Source organism: Pistacia vera, unplaced genomic scaffold (genome assembly GCF_008641045.1).
Source record: "Pistacia vera cultivar Batoury unplaced genomic scaffold, PisVer_v2 Contig691, whole genome shotgun sequence".
Taxonomy (NCBI): domain Eukaryota; kingdom Viridiplantae; phylum Streptophyta; class Magnoliopsida; order Sapindales; family Anacardiaceae; genus Pistacia; species Pistacia vera.
This window is the reverse complement of record NW_022196547.1, coordinates 690,459-714,206: the sequence shown is the minus strand read 5'-3', so window position 1 is coordinate 714,206 and position 23,748 is coordinate 690,459. Positions and strand designations below refer to the sequence as shown.

General features: G+C 38.8%; 2 long non-coding RNA genes across 2 annotated transcripts; both read left to right on the top strand.

Annotated features, from left to right (window-relative positions):
• Positions 1-19,967: 19,967 nt before the first annotated feature.
• LOC116113796 lies at positions 19,968-20,677 on the top strand. Its single transcript, XR_004125468.1, has 3 exons — positions 19,968-20,223; positions 20,383-20,433; positions 20,532-20,677. It is a non-coding gene; the product is annotated as an uncharacterized LOC116113796 (long non-coding RNA).
• Positions 20,678-21,937: 1,260 nt separating this feature from the next.
• Positions 21,938-23,562, top strand: LOC116113846. The gene is made up of 4 exons (XR_004125475.1): positions 21,938-21,997; positions 22,793-22,858; positions 23,080-23,159; positions 23,518-23,562. It is a non-coding gene; the product is annotated as an uncharacterized LOC116113846 (long non-coding RNA).
• The last annotated feature ends 186 nt before the right edge of the window (positions 23,563-23,748 follow it).

Here is a 23,748-nt window from a genome sequence, read left to right as displayed (position 1 = left end):
GCCAAACAACGGCATTTTGCAAGGTCCGAAACCTGGTGGAGCTCCATCAGGTTGTTGAACTCATATAAGTGATCCTGAGGATCATAGTTCCCATCAAACGGCCGCATATCTGGCATTCTGAACCCTGGTGGAAGTGGAGCAGCTAGCACTTCGGGAGAAAAAGGGGATGCAGAGGCGACCTGTGCCTGTTCGTTTTGCTGCTCCCTCAACCTGTCCAGAGCTCGCTGTAGCTCCTCAATTTGTGGTAACGGAGCAAATTGGGGATTGCTTTCACCCATGCGAGTCCGGCCTTCTCGATTGCGGTTCAGGAAGGTCCGGAGGTCGGATTCCTCCTCTCCTCGGCCGGCATTTCCGGCCGCACTCGACACACGCTGACTAGAGGCGTGTGAAGGCGGTGGATTGTGTGGGGTATTTTCACGACCCTCGCGGTGGTACGAACCGCCCTGCGAGGTGTGGGGGCCACCCGCATGATAACGATCGGGGTCTTCTGCTGGCGGTGATAAGAATCATCGCGCCCAACATTTTCGCTTGGGTTTGCCTGCGACGTGGCATGGGGCATCTCGGGATTCACTCTTTCGCCGAGTCTCAGCTTTGCCGATACCCTGCTCGGGGCACCTTTTGTGTTCGTTGGTCCTTGGGAGCCCGTAGGCTTACTTTTTGCCACTTGCTTACCCTTGCGCTTACGCGCTGCAGTGCTCGCGGTACGGGCTATTGCCCTTTGCCGTGCTTTCGCACGACCTGCAGGTGTCTTTGGCGGTTGCACCGCCCTAGCTGTGGTAGATGACATGCCTCGGTCCAAACGGTCCAACCTTTGGTTGACCGTCTGGAGAGTATTGTCGAACCTGTCCAGGTAGTTTCTGATGGCAGGGTCAAGTTGTGGAGTTGCCGGGACATCCCCCGCAGCATTTTGTGGAACTGGAACTTCTTCAGTACACTGATTAGCTTGCTCTGGCTCAGATTGGCGGGCCATTTGCTGTTGTAGGACCAGTAGGTCAAAGATTCTCCTGATGAAGGGTAGACGCTAAATCAGCCCTCCTTCTAGCGCCAAACTGTTGATGCTTGATCTTGGGCACCAACTGACCGATCAAAAAGCACACGTGAAAATGAATATAAAAAGCGAAATAAATGCTATGAGAGTTTTTAAAGTGGTTCGGATGCTCAGGTAGCAAGTCCTACGTCCACTGATTTGTATTGATATTGATAGTGTGGGTCAGGTCGCGACAGCGGACTGATTTACAAAAGGTTGGGAAATAGATACAAAAGAGAGAGAGAGAGAGAGAGAGAGAGAGAGAGAGAGAGAGAGAGTTTGTATAAAATTGTCGAATCCCCTTAATGAAGGGGTCTTCCTCTTCTTATACCCAGTTGTATGTCCGTAATCATCACTAAATCCTTGGGTTGGTGTGATTGTCAGGACCTAACCTGATTTTACGTCCCATTATCCATTTTCCAAGCCGATTTCACGCGATTTGGAGCAGGGTAGCGGACACGTGGGAGCACCAGGGCGTTTGGCAGACCTGACGTGTGCTTACCGTTCTGACGGGAGCAGGCCACGTTTCGTCACGCAACTCCACGTCAGCCTTTGATTTCTTAGTCATAACAAAGTTTATGGCAGTTAAAGGGTCTACCGACTTTACTTATTAAACATATGTTTTGTTTCTTTAGATGAATGTTGAATCATTCATCTTAATTTAGATTCTATGGCTTTTTAGAATTAAGTTTGTTACTTTTTCTGTTGTGGAAAGCAGGTTGGTTCAAGCTTCGGTAAACAATTAACAACAACTCAAGCTTTGCATAGACTGCAAACTAACCTAAAGAAGATAATCAGATGCTGAACTAAATGGTTCAGCATCTAACTATGTTCTTTACATGAATGCTGAACCATTCATCTTAATTTAGAGTCTAGGGCTTTTTAGAATTAAAAATAGAAGAAGATGACCGTGGGGAGTTCATGATTGTTGAACGCGAACTCTAAAGTGGGATACAAGAAGAATAGGAGATATAGAGCCTTCCACATGAGATTGGTAACTCTCGGTAAGTTTGTTTGTTATTTCTATGAAATCAAAATCTGTTACTTCTTCTGTTGTGGAAAGCAAGTTGGTTCAAGCTTTGGATAGACTGCAAATTAAATTCAAGAAGATAGTCAGATATCGAACAAAATGGTTCGGCAGAATATTTTATGAATTTATTGGTCTCTTAGGGAGGAAAAGTAGAAAAGGATGCCGAACCAAATGGTTTGGTAGAATATTCTATTAATTTATTGTTTTCTTAGGGAGGAAAAGCTGAAAAGGATGCCGACAACTCAGGCTTTTCATAGACTGCAAATTGAACTAAAGAAGATAGTTAGATGCATCAAGCACTGGATACTAGATATGTGTTATGGTTTGTTGTGGAAGAGTTGACCGACTCCGAGAAGTTTTTCACCGAGTTTGCTCAATCCATGAAGAGAATGGGAGCAGTTGGAGTTCTTACAAGGTCTTCAGAAGATATTAGAAAGAAGTGCAGTGTGGTCAATTAAAATATTATATACTACTTCCATTGATGTACCATGAATGTTTAGTGTATGTGGTTTGAAGAGATCATATTTTGAATAATCTTGTACTGAAGGATGGTTTAAGTGTGTAATGATAATAGAAAGAATTTGTGATCAGTCACGATATAATGCTCTATTTAATTTCAGGTTCGTTAATTTATGATGAACAAATGATATATCGTTTGACTAACATAAAATTAACGATATATCATTAATTTTTGATACTAACACAAAGTAAGTTTGTTGTGATTTTTGTTATCCTGAAGCATGGCCTATTTGATTATGTTTTCTTAATTGTTAAAAAGACTAATGGTTCAACACAAGGGATAACATTGCTAAAATATAGTGGGAAATGAAGATGTGTTTAGGCTATGGTTCGACAACCTATTTAATATGATACTTGATAATGAACCACGTACATCAAATTGTGATTTGGGAACTATTAGCAATTAATTTTGGCTAATGAGCTTAAAACGCACCAATATGGATTATACACATCATTATGGTTCGGCAACAACATTCATAATATGTCAAACAATATTGCAAAAAATTTCTGTTTGGCATCACCCAACAAATCATGCAATAAAATTTATGATCGGGGCCTTCTTATGAACCACATGCATCAAAATTTTAAAGAGCCACTTATGGTTCGTCAACACAATTATCAAATAAATATTTGAAGATGTGTTTTAAATAATTAGTTAACTTTTTTGGCATATTAACCCAATTTTCAAGCAAAAACGGTCGGATCGTTGGTTCAGCATTAAAACTTTGTCAAGGAACACCAGTTCAAATAATATTAATTATACAATTTACTATTACTTATTTAGATTAAATAGATATACATTGACATGTAATATTTATATCAAATTGTTATTCTTAATTTCTTTATTATTTATTACTTTAATTATTAATTGAACATTAAATTAAATTCTATTACAAATATTTTCTAATTTATACTATTTATATTGTGTAATTTTTAATTATGTCAGTATATTCTATAATTTATAATTAACATAATTAAGAGGTTCAGTAGATCATTTCTGACCTATATAATGCATGTATTTCTATACTAGATATTACCCAATTGAAATATTCAATTATTCAAACAAACATGGTGTCAAAGCCACTTCCATAAGCAACCCGCGCAACGCGCGAACCTTTCACCTAGTCTGAAATATAATATTAGAGTATTAGACTATTAGTGTTGTTACCAATCTTTATCTGCCATTTCAGCAAATAAAAAAATTCATGGTCAACCAAATAAACCTGCACATTGTTATTATCTCTGTTTGGTTTCAATCATCAACTTAAAGTCTTAAACAATATATAAAAATAAAAGCCTCCTTGAATCTATCTATATTTCTATTTCTATTATCTATATATTATTTTTCTTCCAAATCTTGGGACTACAAAACAATCATTTACCTATCACAAAATATTGAAATCTAAAAACTTTTCATTTTTTTTAAAATGTTTTCTCAATAAAAAATTCAATACTGATACACACAAATAAAAGAAAAGCATTATACAAAAAAAGAAAAAAATATTAACCAGAGAGAAAATAGCTAATAGAATTTTATTGAAGTTTGAACCCTAAGGGTCTGCTTGGGAGTTTTTTTTTCACTGGTTTTGGGGGGTTTTTAATTAGACTGGTTTTGAGGTGTTTAAAAACCTCTACTTGCCAGATTTTTAATAGGCTGGTTTTGAGGGGTATAAAAACCCCCCAAAACCAGTGTAGTGTATTTTTGAGGGGTTTATAAAACACCCCAAATTGGGGTGTTTTGGCTGGTTTAAAACTTTTATCCCCAAAAAACCCCTTTCCACTCTCTTTTACAAATCTGTCGCTGCTGTAGATTCTCTCTAGCACACAAATCTCTCAAATCTGTCATTGCTGTTCACTTCTCTCTAGCACACAATTCTCTTGCCTCTCCTCACTTTCAGCAAGGAAGATAGGCTTTCTCTTTTCATGTTTTTANATACCAATAAATATGAAGTTTGGGATTTAAATCACCTAGGGTTTAGGGCAGCATACCAATAAATATGAATTTTGTATTGAGATTGGTCGATGATCATGAATGTGTTTCTGAGTTTGGTAAATTGAAGCTTATGATGTTTTTAGTGTTTTATTTTGATATGATATGTTTTATGGAGCATGGAAATGGTATTACTTTTGTTATGATTCTGCGTTTGAATTATCAAAAATGTTGAGAATTATGGTGCTGCATTGCTTACTGAACTTTTTTGCTTTGTGTTGTGTGTGATTTCTCCACCAAGCTCGGGCTACCACGAGGATATAGCTCGACCCAGGACCAGTCTGATTCCACCGGTTGTCCGACCCAGCACAAGCTCGTCAACACATAGCTCGACCCAACATAAGCTAGTCGCGAATAACCCGAATGATTATTCAATTGATTCCTAGATATCTTCAGATCCCAAATATTGCGAGAATGACCAAATCAACAACAATCTCTGCGCAATCACAGCGCCTAATCATGAGAATATCAGAATTGCAATTCAGATCAATTGTAATCCCTTCATTTTTGTTATTTCCTTTGTACAAACCTTGTATATAAATCCCACAAATGATGAAAAAAGGGTTATGACTTTGACACAAAATTCTCATTGTAAGCTCTCACAACAAATACAAAAAACAGTGGACGTAGGCTCAAGAGTTTACCTTGCCAAACCACTTTAAAAATTCTCATTGCCATTTATTTTATTGCATTTAATATTTTTCTAACGTTGGTTACCCATAATTATACGCATATCCATCTGGTCCCATCAAGGTCGATCAGAATTCTCTAGTTGGTGCAGATTCTTATATCAACATTTTGGCGCTAGAAGGAGGGCCACTGCCAACATTACGGCAATTCCTACGAACAGTCACGACAATCTACCTAATACTAGCCCATAATGGTGCACACCAGATCGAAGACCACTACTAGAAACCTTGAGAATGTGGAAACCACCCATCGGGAGGTACAACAGGACGACGTTGGACGCTAACCACCTATGTCACCAACTCAGCATGTTGCAAATAACTAGGGGACAAGGACATCAAACCCCGAAAATGGCCAGCTGGTGGAAATGATCAGAACGAGGTTGCACAGACAGTCCAACAAAACGTGGTTGAGTTAAGGAATCAACAACCACCTGCCCAAAATCTTAACTAGTTGCGCTTCACCAGTGCTACCCCAACAGGCATGAATTCTACAGGCGGCCAGTCTATTTCATCAGCGCCAAGAGGCAACCAATACCCCCCGCACTGAAAGCAGCACTCTGCTCACGAGCGCGAGTCCCTAGGGAAAACTAACCCTAGGAGGCAGTTAGGGAAACAACCACTAGAGAAGAGTGAAGATAACGGTAATCCTTGAGATGCTGGACAATATCCCCAACGTCAGCGTGCCAATATTAACCCACACCCAAAACAAGATCAATCCCCGTAAACTCGCAAGACGAGTCATGTGTGCCAATCTGGCAATGACCGACGTTCCAGTTATAACTAACATCGTGTGCAACGAACCAACGAGCATGATATCACTTATCAGCCTAGCCATCATGACTCAACTTCGCACATCAACGCGCACAATAGAAGAGCTTCGCAAGTGACGAATTTGTGAACTCATTTGCTCAAAGTGAGGTTGAATAGAGCCACCCATGGCAACCACAACAAAGACTTAGATTGTGTATAGAGAATACTTGACGATTTGAAAGCCCGTCAGGATGGCATGGCTAAGGAAATAATAAGGTCCTCATTTACAGAGGAAGTTCACTAGGCCCCACTTCCTCTAGGATTCAGGGTGCCAGAAAGTAAGTTCAATGGGAGAGGAGACCCAAGAGACCACCTCGATAATTTTAACGACCTGATGGAACTACACTAGGTCTTTGATTTGGCGAAGTGCAAGTGTTTCACGGTCACATTAGTGGGGGATGCTAAGAGGTGGTATAAGAGGCTCAAGGCGAACTCCATCAACTCTTAGCAACAATTCTCCTCATTATATTTACAACAATTTCAAGCAAGGAGGCAGTTTACAATGTCGCTTAGCTACTTGAGCAACATTCATTAGGAGAGAGACGAAACATTAACCTTATACTTGATGAGGTTCCAGAACAAACAAACAAAGGTTGCAAATGCACCCGAAGAGTCCATCTGAACTTTACTGATTGCAGGGATTAGACCGAACATGGAGTTGTGGAAAGAGCTCCAAAGTGAAGATCATGTAAGTTTGGCCAAGTTCTACCAGATGGTCGCAAAACACTAACGGGTAGAAAGCTCACTAGTAGCATTGGCTAGAAGTTCGGCGTGGGGGGCCCCAGACAGGCAACAAGATCGCCAATCAGATAAGCGCGGAGGCCAAGACCACAATGACAAGGATCGCAACGGGCTTTAGAAAAGACAAAAAACAAATAACTATGAAGATAAACGGCCCTTCCCGTGGTACGCAGAATATACCCCCCTCACTCAAGACATTGCCCACATCTACGAAGTCTCCCGTGAGGCAAAGAGATTGCCCACTCCAAAAAGAATGAGGGGGGCTCCGAGTAGAAGAGATTGACAAAGCTTGTCGATACCACCAAGATGTCGAGCATAACACAAACGAGTGCCGAGCGCCGAGCTTTGGAGGATGTCATTGAAGACCTGATAAGAAAGGGCCACTTAAAGGAATTCGTTAAGACGGCACTAGCTTGCGAAAATCCATGTGAGCGAAACAACCAGATCCTGAACCAGGACCAAAACCAATCCCTGAATCAGGTCCAATAAGCCTCGCCAAACGCCAACAATAAAGTTTGGGTAGGCATGATCTATGGGGGGCCCGACATAGTAGGGAGTTCAAGGCATGCTCGTGAGGCAAGGACAGACTAGGATCCCCAGATAATGAGCTGTGAACAGAAGCCGCCCAAGCGGCCAAGACAGGAAAGCGAGGTAGTAGGGTTCACAATTGAGGAATGCGAAGAATCTTTTTGCCACAATCATGACGCAATTGTAATCGCAACTAGAATTGATAATGCCCGAGTGTAGAGGGTAATGGTTGACAATAGGAGTGCAGCAAACATCATTTTCCTAGGAGCTTTCCAAAGAATAGGGTTCACAAAGAGAGATCTAAGGGCGTGCCCTTTGCCACTCTATGGATTTACTAGGGACAATTGACCTCTCCGTGACTTTAGGGACAGAGCCCAAAATCATTATGGTGATGGCTGAATTTTTTATGGTGGATTGCCTACCTTATACAATGTCATACTAGGAAGGTCGATCTTGGATGACTAAAGCGTGGTCACATCAGTCCGCTGCCAAGCAATGCGGTTTCTGACTCTCAGGGGAGTCGCAACAATTAGGAGCTGTAGAAAGGAATCTTGGGAATGTTACAACAAGGCCATATGCACAAAAGTGGCCACTTCCGAGAACAATGGTTATAGCAGAATCCAAGCCAAACCTTGGACCACTTGAGGATATGATAGATCCTCACATCCATAGAGAAGAGCCCGCAGTAAGGCTGATAGAAGAGCTGCGAGAAATAAGTGTCAATGAGGAAGATACAACTCGCATACTGAAGATCAGTAGCAGTTTGAGCAGAGAAATAGCCGATAATTTATCGGGGTTCCTAAAGAAAAACCTTGACGTATTCGCATGGGTGCATGCGGATATGGTGGGGATCAACTCCAAGGTAATGTGCCATAGGTTGAATCCTGACCCTAAGGCTCGACCCATAAGACAAAAAAGAAGATATATGGATACAGAGCGCTCACAAATACTCAAAGGTGAAATTGATAGACACATGAAAATCAACTTCATCAGAGAAATCAAATACTCGGACTGGCTCGCCAACCTAGTCTTGGTCAAAAAGTCAAATGACAAATGGCAGAATTACGTCAACTTCACAGATTTAAATAAAGTCTGTCCCAAAGATAGCTTTCCGTTACCACGGATTGACCAACTAGTAGATGTGATAGCCAAGAACGCTCTACTCAACTTCATGGATGCGTACATGGGATATAACCAAATTTTGATGTACTAGCCCGATGAAGAGCATACCTCCTTTATTATTGACCATGAAATTTATTGTTACAGGGTTATGCCATTTGGCCTCAAGAATGCTAGGACGATCTATCAGCGCTTAGCGAACAAGATGTTCGCCGACCAAATCAGCAAGACCATAGAGGTGTACATTGATGACATGCTCATCAAGTCAAAGGTCGTAGAAAGCCACATTAAGCATCTGGGAGAAATGTTTGACATCCTCAGAAAATACTGAAAAAAGCTCAACCCCTTAAAGTGTGCTTTCGGGGTAAGTTCAGGGAAATTCCTTGGTTTCCTCGTGAACCAAAAGAGTGTAGAAACCAACCCAAAGAAGATTCAAGCTCTGCTCGATATGAAAAGCCTGGCCAGCTTAAAATAGGTACAAAGCTTGACAGGGCATTTGCCCACACTTAGCAAATTTGTTTCTCGAGCCACAGATGGATGCTTACCATTTTTTGAGACCTTGAAAGGGAAGAAAGGCTTCAAGTGGACAGAGGAGTGTGAGAGAGCCTTTCAGGAGCTGAAGAAACATTTGGGATAATCATCTTTATTGTCAAAGCCCATCCAGGGCGAGCCATTGCTATTATAGTTATCGGTATCAAAATCTGCTGTCAGCGTGACATTGGTATGCGAGGAAGGAGGAGTGCAATGGCTAGTATACTATGCAAGCAAAAGCTGTTCGATGAGGAAACAAGGTACCCTAAGATGGAAAAGCTCGTCCTCGCTCTTGTCATCGCTGCCAGGAAGCTATGCCCCTATTTCCAGGCACACTCTCTTCACGTGCTAACCAACTTCCCTTTAAAGAAGATAATGCAAAAACCCGAGGCATCAGGTAGGTTAATTTAGTGGACAATGGAGATGAGTCAGTGCGACATCAAGTACATCCCAAGGACAGCGATTAAAGGTCAAGCCTTAGAAGATTTCATATCTGAATTTTCCTATCAGCCAGAAGTGAGTCAAGCTGGGTAAGGGTAGGTACCTTGGGAGAAATCAAGCAACAAAAGCCAAGGCTTGGCGACTTATGGTAATTGATTTTATATGTAGATGGCTCCTTGAATAAGAAAGGGGCAGGAGTGGAGCTTTTGCTCGAAAGTCCATAGGGAAACCCAATCAGAGCTGCGGTAAGATTCGGGTTCGTCGCTTCCAACAATAAGACTGAATATGAGGCATTGCCTGCAGGGGTATGCCTCGCTAAGGAAATGGGGGCAGAATCCATCAAGGTTTATAGCGACTCATAGCTTGTAGTCCACCAAATTACTAGGGAATACCAGACGAAAGAAAACAGGATGTCGTCTTACCTATAGCTAGTTGAAGCTGAGCTCAAGCAGTTCAGGTCTTTCACAATTCACCTGATGCTGAGGGAGAAGAACATGCAAGCGGACGCATTAGCCCGCTTAGCCTCTACAATGAACCAAGAGAACGCTGATTCTATCCCAGTCAAGTTCCTCCCAAAACTAAGCATCTCCGCTCCTCAGGGGCTAGTTTTAACAACGAGTCGGAGATACAATTGGATGGACACGATCATTGCCTACCTGAGGAATGGTACACTATTAGAGGAGAGAACTGAAGCTAGAACACTTCACACAAAGGCAGGTCGTTACACACTTATCAACGATAAATTGTACGAGCACGGGTTCAACGTACTGTTGCTACGATGTATCGATCATGAAGACGCGGGCTATGTTCTAAGAGAGATCCATGAGGGGATTTGTGGAAATCATGTAGAAGGCAGGTCCCTAGCTTACAAAGTACTTTGCTAGGGGTATTATTGACCGATGCTTTTCGATGACGCGGCGGACTATGTGCGCATATGTGGTAGATGCCAGAGGTTTGCTGATATTCCGTGAGCTCTATCTCAAGAACTGACAACTCTGACAAGCCCCTGGCTGTTCACAATTTGGGGCATTGACCTGATCGGCCCCTTGCCTTAAGCAAAATGGGGTGTTATGTTCATAGTGGTTGCTGTTGATTAATTGCCAAGTGGGCAGAGGCCGAACCCTTGGCTACTTTTACGTCGAACAAGCTAAAGGATTTTTTTTACAAAAATATTATTTGGCGGTTTGGAATCCCCCACACTATAATAACTAACAACGGGAAGCAGTTCGACAGTGAACACTTTAGATTTTTCTACAAACAACTCGGTATCAAGAAGAGCTTTGCCGCTGTTTACTGGCCTCAAGCTAACGGTCAAATAGAGGCTATAAACAAGGTCATCAAACATACCATTAAAAAGAAGCTCGATACCCTAAAGGGAAGATGGGTCGAAGAATTGCCCGAAGCCTCGTGGTCCTATAGAATGACAACTAGGAGTTCGACAGGTAAAAACCCGTTCTCTTTATCATACGGGTGTGAAGCAATGGTCCCGATTGAGGTGGGAATTAGTTAGTTTCGAAGGAAAGTTTTCAATGAGGAAGTAAATGAAAACCTTCTCCGCCTAAGGCTAATTTTTAATTGAAAAGCAACGAGCCAAGTCTCAACTAAGGCCTGCCTCATATCAGCAGCGAGCCAAATGATACTTCGACACCAAAGTAAAAAACAAAGACTTTGAAGTGGGTGACCTGGTTCTAGAAATGTCGTCTAGGGTACCCAAAACCCGAACTTGGGGGCACTCAGACCCAAATGGGAAGGTCCTTTTAAGATCTCAGAAAAGTTTGCATTAGGGTCTTTTCACCTAGAACGCCTTAACAGTGAAGCAATACTGCGAGATTGGAATGCCGAGAATTTGTGAAGGTATTACCAATAAGCAACTTAGGTCCCACTTACGTTTCTCTTGTTTATTCGTTGTAAGGCCACTCATAGCCAAAGCACTTGATAATTAAAAGAGCTATTATTCATGATTTCTCTGTGTTCACTGTTAACCTTTTTTTTAGCTTATTAGCATTTATTTATCACCTCAAAGGTCATGACCTATGCGATCATATTCCAAAAAGAGAACTCGAAGTCAAGAGTCTGGAAAAGGTAGCTTATCTAAAAAAGCCACGCCAAAATCCAACTCTTTAAGGATGAAACACCCTAAATCGACGAAGTTAAACTTGAAAAAAAATTCAAGAGAAAACACATCAAAGGAAATCGGCCTTAAGCCAGAGACTAAAACTCGAAGCGAACAACTAATCCGAAATCAGAGTTGCTTGTCGCAAAAGATTTCCTCGCACACATTCGAAAAGCTCTTCAAGAAACGAGTTATGCATAACTTAGAACGAATTTGGATCTTCCATTACAAGTCCAACTAGGACGAATAAAATGACTCCGCAGAAATATAATAATAGTTGCTTGACAAGGGTATACTGAGAAATTTCTTTTTCATTAATAAAATTTTGTTACATTCTAAGGACAAAAAAAAAAAAAAAAGTATGAAGCTTCAGACAGTTGGGGGAGCAAAGGGATCATCCTCAGTCGGTCCAAGGAGCTCGATACCAATGGGAAGAGATGGTTTTTCAACAGGAGGGATGATAGCAGTTTCTCCAAGGTTGGGAGCCTCGCTCAGAGGATGTGTAGACAAGGGAGTTGGATCTTAGACTTCAAGCTTAAGCCTGATCTCCTTTTCGCCCTCCTTGACCTCTTCTCGACCCTCACCATCGTCCTCGGAGTTATCCGAGTAGACATAGGCCATTCCTTAGGCCTCAACCTTCATCATCTTGACTTCATTCTAGTAAGCTCATAGAAGGAAAGAGAAGTCGATCGAGGGGCGAGCTTCTTACAGCTTCTGCACGAGAAAGACCGACATCTGCTAGGCCCGAGTAGTGATGGTCTCATTCAGCTCCTTAATTTGAATCCTGAGTTACCTCGCCTCAACTTCGACTTTTCGTCGACCTTTCACCTCTTGGGCAAGGTCGAGCAAGGACTACATAGATTTGGCCTCCTAGTCCGAGGTGACCTTCTGAGCTGAGGAAAGCTCGAAGTTTAACTTGTTATTGGCACCTCGTTGGTGTGCCAAACTTTTCTCGACTACCACTACCTTAGCTTCAGCTTTCACTCAAACAACCTTGCTCGTGTTGAGCTTATCAAGGAACTCCCTTTCCTTGACCCCAAAGGTCACCATTTCCTACCTAAGCTGTTCGAGCTCAGCCTACTTGGCCACCTTGTCTTTCTCTACAACCTTGGCTCTAGCCAAAGCGTCATCTTTCTCCGTCTTTGCCAATTGCCACCACTTGTGAGTGCCCTCCAAAGTGGCATAGCACTCATCATAAAGAACCCTACCCACCATGGTAGCCTAGCCAAAAAAAAAAAAAAAAAAAGGGAGAAAAGGGGGACAAGACGGAAAGTTAACAAGAAGCGAAGATAGCATGCCATCATAAAAGAAAAAAAGAGCGAACTATCGGTACCTTCACCACGTAGCTACACACCAAGGCCAACATATCGATTGGAGCAGCATCTCTAACGGCCGTGAAGATTCATGGAGTGATCCCATCCCTGGCCGCTGCGGCCCTAACGCTAATATGGTCAGGGAGTTGGTCGATCAGAGCGTCAACCATAGCTTTGGCCACTTCATCAATCTTCTTGATCTTTGATCAGGACGAGCTAGATTTACTCCCCCCCCCCCCCCCCCCCCCCCCCCCCCCCCCCCCCCCCCCCCCCCCCGGGCAGTGCTAGCCTCGCCCATAGGAGCAGACTTCTTATTGGCCAAGTCCTTGGCCGCTATTTTCTTTAGACCGCCAACCTGCACGGCGACCTCTTTGCCCAAGCCACCTTGCTGCTTAGTCACCTTTTGTTTGCACAAGCCCCCTAGAGGCTCGGTTGCTTTCTTCTTACCCAAGCTATCGTGCTACTCGGGTGCCTTTAGTTTCCTTAAGCCTCTAGTAAGCTTAGGAGTTTTCTTTGCTGGCTCTTTCTAGAGCTCGAAAACACTCTTTTTGTCCATTGCCTTTGGAGCAATCGCGGGCCTTTTTGCACTTGGGCCCTCCCCAAGCTCGCCACCAATGACATCAGTAGGCTGCTTCATCACTGAAGCAGCTGGTGTCTTCTTGGCAGCCGTCGGAGCTGCCGTTTTCTTCTTAAGGCTTTTAGGTTTCTCGACCCACATCTCTGCAAGAAAGTAACAAACAATAAGTGACTTATCCATGCGAGGAAAAGTGTGAGCAAATAATAACTTACCTTTTTCTAAGATCATAGGAAATATTGTGTTGTCTCGGCAGAAGCCATATGCTCGCAGGTGGGGGAACGTAACGATTTCATTAACGTTACGCTATCTGTCGGGAAGGTCGCTGAAACACTAGAGCCTCTGCAAGCTCGTGGTAAGGAGATAATTATGTTCAACGTTAATTGCAAAACAAAGCAACCCTGTTAGCTAGAACACAAAGCTCGAAAGTGGTCCTCGCATGCACAGTAAGTCGAAATCTTACTCACTTCCGAGGCGAAGGTGCGAGTCTCCCAGGCTTCATAGAAGAAAAACTGTGAATTCTAGTGCGGGACCTTTTTTGAGACATTGACTAGCCCGTTGAAACATACCTTCCTCGCTTTGGAAAGGTAGTACGTATGGTCTTGCCCTTTTTTGAGCCTATACAGATGGACGAGCTCCTTGACGGATAGATCGCCCAACTTAGTGATCATGTACGCTATGTACAGAGCAATAATAATTACGTAGGAATTTGCAGAAAGCTGGAAGAGGACGATGTCGAATTGCCTTAGCACATCGTCAATAAAATGATGAGGGGTAATGGATACCCTGCATCTTAAGAGGGTCTTAAAGGTCGCCACCCATCCAGGCAGGGGATTCTTTCGAGAAATGTTCCCCGAGGCCATCAAATTAAGTTGTGGTGCATAGACTGCTCTTATGCGTTTTAGATCCTTGACGGTAATCAAGGATTGCAACTCTCTTCGCAGCCTCTGGAATAGAGACCGTGCGGGTTGAGCCAACTATATCAAGGCACAGTTGGAAGAGCCTACTACGTCGGGGTACAAGCTTTGTGCGACGATTTCCTAGGAAACCTCGGAAGCTAACTCCCCAAGGACTGTTGAGCTCGTAGGTGAATCGAACATGCAGTCGATTATGTGATTGCTGGAGGAAGACATGGCTCACTTCTAGGTACCTGAAACAGAAGCAAACATGTGTCAGAAGCTCGACTATTTCACACTTGCTTTCAATTTAGGCACCCAAGATAGCTCGCGCCATGCAACGAACGCACGTGACCTACCCTAAATTCTGACGGCCATTGCGTTAAACCCTCCTTAAACTAAGACCGCCAGAGATGTATTCAAAAACCCTACTAAAGCCCTAGAACATCTAACGTGGCCACGACAGTAGCCACCCATTGACACAAAAATGAGAAAAACGAGTAAAGGAAGAGAAAAGAACCTTATTGGAATGAAAAAAGTGTAAAAACTCGCCGGAAAGAGCACCGTGACAATGACAAACAAATAGCAAAGTGGATAGACGTCAGAGAACTTTCGTGGACTAAATGAGCATTCTGACGACTTCGCCACCTTTTATAGTGGTTTGCATGGAAGACAAAAAGGTGGGGTTTAATTGTAGCCATCGATCTATAGTGAATCTTGACCCTTCATTCATCGAGCAATCTCAGCCCTTAGATGTGACCACACATCATCCATCCACGAAGGGCGACGAACCGTCAGACTGTTACACTGACAACCATCATCGTACGTCGCTCGACTTCGCGCATGGACAATTGTAGTCGCCCACGTGCAACGAAGCGTGACTGATAAAGGCTACCGCATTTAATGCGACATGACCGCTTGGAAATTATGTTTTTGCCCTAACTTTTCATGTTCTGAGTTTGGAAAGTATCAAGGGAAGTAAACAAGTGTGAAGCACGTCGACCGGACATGAGGTCGACATCGGGAGCTCAACTGAACTTGCATCCGGAGACTTGTTGGTGATACCGAGCTTGGTGTCAAATTGAGCAATAGTCTTTGAAGCTCGAAACGAGCATCAAACACTAGGGGGTAGATGTTGTGTGATTTCTCCACCAAGCTTGAGCTATGACAAGAATATAGCTCGACCCAAGACAAGTCCGACTCCACCAATTGTCCGACCCAACACAAGCTCGTCAACACATAGCTTGACCCAACATAAGCTAGTCACGAACAACTCAAATGATCATTCAATCAATTCCCAGATATCTTCATATCCCAGATATTGCGGGAATGACCAAATCAACATCAATCTTTGTGTAATCTAAACGTCCAATCGCAAGAATATTAGAATTGCAGTTCAGATCAATTGTAATCCCTTTATTTTCGCTTTTTCCGTTATACAAACATTGTATATAAACCCCCACAAATGATGAAAAATGGGTTACGACTTTGACACAAAATTTTTATTGTAAGCTCTCACAACAAATACAAAAAACAGTGGACATATGCTCAAGAGTTTACCTCACCGAACCACTTTAAAAATTCTCATTGCCATTTATTTTATTGCACTTAATATTTGTCTAACGCTAGTTACCCGTAATCACGTGTACATCCATTCTGGTCCCATCAAGGTTGATCAGAATTCTCTGGTTGATGCAAATTTCTGAATCAACACTTTGATTTCATGGAACTTCTTTAACACTCCAAACCAAGTCAGCTGGAGGCTATTATGAATTTGAGTTTTCTGTATGAATTAATTTACATCATTTGTAGTCTTTACGAAGCATTCAAATTTAATGTATCATATTATGTGTTCAGGTTAGCGGACCCTTTAGGCAGATGACTTGGATCCGTGGTGGGCTAAATTGGATGCTAGTAATATTACTGAGACCGTTGACAGTAGGTCGATTTTAATGTGCTTTTGGTGCCATATGATTAGCTGATTTTGATACATTTTAGTTGTGTCATAATCATTTGAACTACAACAGTGGGACTTTGTCCGTTACTGCTCAAAACTTTTTTCTTTGTTCGATCTTATTGTTTCTATTAACATATCAAATCATTTTGAATTCATTCAAAGTACACTTATTCATAACTTATCAATCATTTTGAATTCATTCATTCACATTAAATATCTATACCTTTCAATTACTTTCTCTCCACTTTTATTTTCATCAATCATTAAACCTTTATACATTGATTAGGAGTTTAATTGGGAAGCAGCTGTCAGAGTTCTTTTTTGTTTTGGAACATTTAATTGAATTCATACTCAGTAATGTAATGGATTCCTTAACAGGTAATTTTTTATTAATTTGAATTTTTTGTTGTTCTAGGGCTTTATTTTGATGGGTGATCATTGATTTGTATGTGCTTTCGTTTATTGCTTTTAATTGAAGATGTTCACTTTTATTAGCATTTGAATTGCAGTTTAAATTGGCAGCATTAGCTACGTAAGAATCCAAGTCCTAATCCTGACATATAGACCGTATTTGTAGACCACAGTTGTGGATAGGCAAACAGTGCTTGAGCCCCGTCTCGCGTTACCAATTCTTTAATGGGTGTCGTTCCAAAGCCTGGAGGTTTTCCACCATTGAGTGCTCATGGTGCAAGTGAAAATTTTTGAAGGTTTTAGGTGATTGAGCTAACTTGGACTCTGACTGTCTGGAAATTTAACTTTAAATTGTATTCTTCCAGCCATTTCCCCCTAATCCTGTTGCTCTTCCGACTTCTCTTACTGGATGGATGGCGAATCCATCCCCTGTCCCTCACCGCTCAACTTCTGCAAGGCTTATAGGTTTGACTGCTCCTAATAATGCAGGTAGCTAGAGGAAAACTTATATTAACAAGCAGCATTAAGCTGTTTTAGTTTTTCCTACACTAAGGTAAACATATATAATAGGTGGAAAATGTGATATGAAGTCTACAGTCATTACAAACAATAATGCATAAATAATAAATGAGGAAATATGTTAGTGTACCTATCCAAAGAGAGAAAATAAAACCAAGAGAATGACATATTATCAAGATCTTGAAACAAATCATTAAATCTTTATAAAATGATTAACATTGAGTTGTTGGTTGGGTTCTCAATTTACTTCTACAGCAAATTTTTGTGAGATATGCGTGACAATACTATCATACAAGGGATAATATTGTTAAAATATAGTGGGAAATGAAGATGTGTTTAGGCTATGGTTTCGCCACAACATACATCAATATGGTGGTTCGGTAGCCTATTTAATATTTATTTGATATTTGATAATGAACCACATACATCAAATTGTGAACTATTAACAATTAATTTTGGCTAATGAGCTTAAAACACATCAATATGGATTATACACATTATCATGGTTCGGCAACACCATTCATAATATGTCAAACAATATTGCAAAAAAATTATGTTCGGCATCACCTAACAAATCATGCAATAAAATTTATGGTCGTAACCTTCTTATGGAACACATGTACATCAAAATTTTAAAGAGCCACTTCTGGTTCAGCACAATTATCAAATAAATATTTGAAGATGTGTTTTAAATAATTAGTTAACTTTTTGGGCATATTAACCCGATTTTCAAGCAAAAACGGTTGGACTGTCGGTTCAACATTAAAACTTTGTCAATGAACATCGGTTCAAATAATATTAATTGTACAATTTAATATTATTTATTTGGATTAAATGGGTATACATTGACATGTAATATTTATATCAAATTGTTATTCTTAATTTCTTTATAATTTATTACTTTAATTATTAATTGAACATTAAATTAAATACTATCACAAATATTTTCTAATATATTATTTTTATCATTCTTAGGATACTATTTATATTGTATAATTTATTAATTATGTCAGTATATTCTATAATTTATAACTAACATAATTAAGAGGTTCAATAGATTATTTTCGACCTATATAATGTATATATCTCTATAATAGATATCAATAAATTGAAATGTTCAATTATTCAAACAAACATGGTGTCAAAGCCGCTTTCATAAGCAACCTGCGCGACGCGTAAGACTTTCACCTAGTTAACAAATAAATGCAGGCGTGAGGGGGAGTAGTTGAAGCCTTAATTAAACCATCCGCAATTAGAAATAAATATTAAATCAAATAATAAAATGACCAAAAATAGAATCAATCCAACAAATAAAACATTAAAAGAAAAAAAAGGTTTCTACTTTGATTCTCTTTTGTCTCTTGATGCTATAGTCAACAGTTGATTAGTAAAAATCCTTCAAAAGCTTGAGATTGACATGTCTTATTCTAAATTAATATATATATATACCAGATAAAATTTTAACCTAAAACTTAAACAAAATATACAATGACAAATTTATGTATGTGTTCAAGATTTGTCATTACGTTTTACTTCGGTGAACAACAATATATAGTTGATTTTAAAGTCTTTTCAAAAACACTTAATTATTAGACTTCTTTAAATTGTTCTACCCTCTATCGACATTAATTAGCTGCTTTTTGAAGTCACTAAATCTACGTGTGAGTGTTATACTCTCGATATTATTATATTAATTAGTTGATTTTAAAGTCTTTTAAAAAAAACGTAATTCTTAAACTTCATCAGATTGTTCTATTTTCGACGGATGTTTAATTATTTATTTGTGAAGTTAAGAAATCTATCCTTAGTTCTACTCTCGATGTTATCAACATTAATTCATTAATATTGAAGTCACTGAAAGAAATATAAAATTAGAAATATTAATCCTAGACGTGAAAAAATTGGCAAAAAAACATATTTTTAATCTATAACCAAAATATTCAATTATGTAAAAGAGAGAAAAAAAATTGAAGTGAAATGAAAAAAGAATCATTTTTTTTAAAGTAAACCTTGAAATTATAAGGGAAATGTTTTAATCTAAAACTTAAATAATGTGTGTGTTAAAAAATATCAATTTAATTAAAAATATAATTGAATTGAATTGATATTTGAAAAGTTAACTAAAAAAATTACACAAAAGAAAAAAATTAAAAATAATAATTTTTTGCCGGGCCAGGCCGACCTGCACAAAACCCATTGAGTTAGGGTTGACAGGCTGGGCTGGGCTGACCCTTTTGAACAAAGAGGTGGGCTAGGCCGTGTTAGGCTTGACTCGTAATTTGCACTAACCCAGTTGGGTCGAGCCACTTTTCCACCTCTAAGAGTATTTTTAAAAGACTTTTTATATGACCGAGTTTATCCATAAAAATAAAAGTCCAACAAATTCTTTATCTTTAAAATATAAATTAAAGAGTTAGTTTGACTCTCCACATCTACAGAGTCAAATTTTATTCTCTATCCTAATTTTAATTAATAAATTACAATTTTCTATATATTTTATTTATTATTTCTCTCTCCCATTAAGTATCTTTTTTGAAAATAAAGAACATCTTCATTCAATTTAAGTAGTCTATTAGATTTGAATAAAAATTATATTTTTTATATTTAAAAATTAATAAAAATACTTTTTTATTTTTATTAATACATATTCAATATATCAAAATAAGTATTACAAAGGTGTAATACTTATTTCCTTTGTAATACTTATTTTGATATATTGAATATGTTTTGATAAAAATTATACAGCTACATTGTATCGAGATTCAAAGGTCTAAATAAAGTTAGTCTATTCCTATTCAGCATCCGGCATCTGCAAGACAAAGCTATATATCATTGCTTTTCAATTTAATCCATCGTCTCTTTAATTTCATCTTCTTACATTTTCTATTTCTTAGTCTGCTTGGTTGCAGAACGAAGATAATTCCGCAACTGATTCGATAATCGGATTTCGTCTTTCAGTTTCTAGAAATTGAATTATCAATTATTTAAGTTTATTAGCGACAAACAGCGCGTTTGGTAATTGCTCTGGATTCTTTTTGTTATTCCCTTTCGAATTTTGATATTAGGGTTTCGTTATTGTTTAACTTGATCTGATTTGACACATTTTTGCTCGGTTTTGTTGTTGATTGAAACTTTGTTACTTTTTATTAAGATAGTTTCATAGTTGTTCTGCAGTTCAATTGGCAAAGATGACTAAAAGTACCTTCAAGATAGAGCATGATTTTCGTAAGTCGTTGATGATTATTTTCTGTTACAAGAATCTTCTAATGGATTGGTTAATTATTTTTGATCGCTTGTGTAACTAATACGGATTGTGTCTGCAGAAAAAAGACGTGCCGAGGCTGAAAGAATTAGAGAGAAATATCCAGATAGAATTCCTGGGAGAAATTAGCTTTAGCTTTTATTTTTTATTTTTTGTCCCAATTATATTTTAGTGCAATCCTATGTTGATATGTTAATTGTCGTTGTTGCATGGGTGCTGGTGAGTGCGTTTACAAGGTAATAATCTATTTTTTACCAGAAACATTGTGATTATTATCGTGTATGAACTTGCGAAACATACCTGAATTATTTGATGTGTTTTGCTTGTAATTGTCTAATTTATTGCCTCAAATTTTGTACGAATTCATTGCTCTGCTGTATTCCGTATATTTTATTGTTCTTTTGATTATGCTATTTTAGTTATCAGGTATTTTGAGTTCATTTGAAAGATTAGGGTTATGTGGATTCTTTCTTGTATTGATTATGGTAAAGAAAATTATATAATCTGATAGTGAGAATATCCTTAATTCTTAGTTTGTTTATTATGCTCTGAATTTTACAAACAATGACTGCAGGAGTGGGTAAGGCGAGAAAAAATATTGTATTACTTTATATTACTTTTTTGTCAGAAATGTTTTTTACCTTGCACAATTTCAACGGGCTTTTTAAGCAATAAATCTGGTTCTAAATGATCATAGTGATCTGAGTTTTTGTGGATGAAGGTGAATAATATTGAAAGGCCAATTTGATAATTCATTGTTTTACTGCTTTTGGAAATGAGAAGATTATTTCGAGCTTGGAAATGTATAGATAAAGTTCATTTTGACATTAAGAAGGGAGAGGTGACTACTATGTTCATATGTGAACTTTGTTGTTGCTGTAGGTTTTTGCTCAGATTGTGTGTTTGCTGTTATGCTATTGTCTTATGTTCATTCAAACTACAGTTTCTACTGTTCTGCAACTTAGTATATTTATAAAACCTGCAACACTTTTTCTTGAGTAACCTCTGTGTAATGAGAGAAACAATAAGGGATACATTTTTGTTTGATTATACAAACGTATGTTATGATATTCTGGAAGATGAATGATAAAAATGTTCAGCCACTTTTGCTTGATGTCATGATTTGGCCTTTTGGGTAGTATAGATTTTCTATCAATGGCATACATGTATTGACCAAGTGTTGACCTTTGAATATTTGGAATGCCATAAAACTTGTCTGGTGAGACCATATTTTGAGTTAGTATTTGCTAGATCAGGTTCTTTGTTGCTTCTTACAAAGATTTAAATATTTCAATTTCTTTTTCAGCTTTTTTAGTTGATTTATTTCTATTGTGTCAATTGGGTTTTCGTTTTATGTTGTTATCTAATACTATGTTAAAATTAAATTAACATTTACTGTATGGCAGTGAATGTGATACCTTTGTATATTCTGGGTTTCAGGGTTACGATCTAATCTATCAATGACCTCCAGAGAACGCAAAGTGAGGCAAGCCCTCTTGCCACTACTCGGATTTTTATTTAGATCAGGTGAGTGAGTCTTTGTTTTATTGCTCTTATTATTATTATTATTATTATTATTTTATTTAATCTTAAATGTTTATTCATACCTAACCTAGGCCCATGTTTTAACTACACACTCAGACCACTCCTTAAAGGCGGTGTCCATAGGCCAATGGTAGATGGAGATTGATAGAAATGTTTGCGAAGACTCTAAATTAGTGAATATTTTTAGTTTTGATGGGGCCTCTTAGGTCACAGTTGCACACAAATTGCTTATGTTAGAATTCTTTGGTGTGTTAACAGTATTAGCGTCTCTGTCTTAGTGCTATATATTGTTTTAATTATGTGGTATATGGAGATTGATAAATGTTTGCGAAGACTCTAAATTAGTGAATAATATTTAGTTTTTTTGGGGCCCTCCTTAGCCACTGGTTGCACAACGAAATTGCTTATTAGAATCTGTTTGGGTGCTGACAGTATTAGCGCTCTGTCTTAGTGCTATATATTGTATGTTAAATTAGGATGTGGAAAGATATCTTGGATATCCAAAATGTAGAAGTGCATTATGCATTTTTTTTCTTCATCTTCTTCGTCTTTAGCATTTTCCTTATTCATTTTTTTTTAATTTCTGCTGAACAAAGTTTGTAGGCTATTGTTTAATTGTCTGTAGTGTGGTACTGGAACTAGATGTTTCTATATTCCACAAATCTTTTTTAGGAGAAACATAAAGCAATCTTGATTAAGAGTCTTACAGATTTCTGTTCCAGAGTCAGTAATATTCAGAAGTCGTCATTTCTTATGTGCATTATTGTGTGTCTATAGGTATGCCAACGGAGGAATGATATCTTACTGCAAGCTGCTATCATGGTGCTGATGATCTCAGTTAAGGTACATTTAAGTGCTGCAATTCGCAGTTTAAGACTGAGACACAGTTGAGTTACATTAGATGCCATGTCGTGCAATTTTTGAATTTCCACTTGACCTAATGCTGGCTGTCTTTTAGCATGTTTTACATAAAAAGAATGTTTTGGATTACAATGATGGATTATTCTTCTGGCTATGTATAATATATATTGACAGTGGAGTTGAATTCTTCCTTGATTTTTCAGAGATTTTATGAGCATGGAGGTGAGATGCAAGTCGCACAAGATGCTCCTTTAAAGCCATCTATGGATATCTTTGCTGTAGGGTGAGTGTTAAAAGTATTAGAGTCAATGTCTTAGAGCTATATATTGTATTTAAATTATGATGTGGAAAGATATCTTGATATCCAAAATGTAGAAGTGCATTATGCAATTTTTTTCTTCATCTTCTTCGTCTTTAGCATTTTCCTTACTCATTTTTTTTTAATTTCTGCTGAACAAAGTTTGTAGGCTATTGTTTGATTGGCTGTAGTATGGTAGTAGAACTAGATGTTTCTATATTCAACAAATCTTTTTTAGGAGAAACATAAAGCAATCTTGATTAAGAGTCTTACATAATTCTGTTCCAGAGTTTGTAATATTCCGAAGCCGTCATTTCTTATGTGCATTATTGTGTGTTTGTAGGTATGCCAACGGAGGAATGATATCTTACTGCAAGCTGCTATTATGATGCTGATGATCTCAGTTAAGGTACAGTTAAGCGTTGCAATTCGCAGTTTAAGACACAGACACAATTGAGTTACATTAGAGATGCCATGTCGTGCAGTTTTTTAATTTCCACTTGACTTAATGTTGGCTGTAATTTAGCATGTTTTACATAAAAAGAATGTTTTGGATTACAGAGATGGATTATTA